The sequence below is a fragment of the Bos indicus genome, chromosome 11 (assembly GCF_029378745.1).
Source record: "Bos indicus isolate NIAB-ARS_2022 breed Sahiwal x Tharparkar chromosome 11, NIAB-ARS_B.indTharparkar_mat_pri_1.0, whole genome shotgun sequence".
NCBI classification, from domain to species: Eukaryota; Metazoa; Chordata; class Mammalia; order Artiodactyla; family Bovidae; genus Bos; species Bos indicus.
The window spans coordinates 27,339,514-27,340,338 of NC_091770.1; the positions used below are offsets into that span (position 1 = coordinate 27,339,514).

General features: G+C 40.2%; 1 non-coding gene across 1 annotated transcript; it reads left to right on the forward strand.

The window, feature by feature from the left end:
• The first annotated feature begins 322 nt into the window (after nt 1-322).
• LOC139186036 (U6 spliceosomal RNA) lies at nt 323-429 on the forward strand. Its single transcript, XR_011569605.1, has one exon. It is a non-coding gene; the product is annotated as a U6 spliceosomal RNA (small nuclear RNA).
• The last annotated feature ends 396 nt before the right edge of the window (nt 430-825 follow it).

Genomic DNA, 825 nt, shown 5'->3' on the forward strand with positions numbered 1-825 from the left:
GAGCGTGCAGGCTTCAGTAGCTGTGGCGCAAGGGCACAGTAGCTGTGGTTTCCAGGCTCTAGAGCACAGGCTCAGTAGTTGCGGCGTACAACCTTAATTGCTCCACAGCGTGTGGGATCCTCCTGGACCAGTGGTAGAACCTGCATTTCCTGCATTGGCAAGAGGATTCTTTACCACTGAGCCACCAGGGAAGCCTCCAAGGATACTTCTTTCTATATCATTGTTTAATAGATGTTGATTGATCAAGAATTGAATGACATTTCTTCTCTTGTACCTTTCATTGGCCAAATGTCTAGTAAGTGCTATTAATAATAATACTTTCATGCTCGCTTTGGCAGCACATATACTAAAATTGGAACGATACAGAGAAGATTAGCATGGCCCCTGCACAAGGATAACATGCAAATTCGTGAAGCATTCCATATTTTTTATAAAAATCTTAGAGGAGAACATAGGCAAAACACTCTCCGACATACATCACAGCAGGATCCTCTATGACCCACCTCCCAGAATATTGGAAATAAAAGCAAAAACAAACAAATGGGACCTAATTAAAATTAAAAGCTTCTGCACAACAAAAGAAACTACAAGCAAGGTGAAAAGACAGCCTTCAGAATGGGAGAAAATAAAAGCAAATGAAGCAACGGACAAACAACTAATCTCAAAAATACACAAGCAACTCCTGCAGCTCAATTCCAGAAAAATAAACAACCCAATCAAAAAATGGGCCAAAGAACTAGACATTTCTCCAAAGAAGACATACAGATGGCTAACAAACACATGAAAAGATGTTCAACATCACTCATTATCAGAGAAATGCAAATC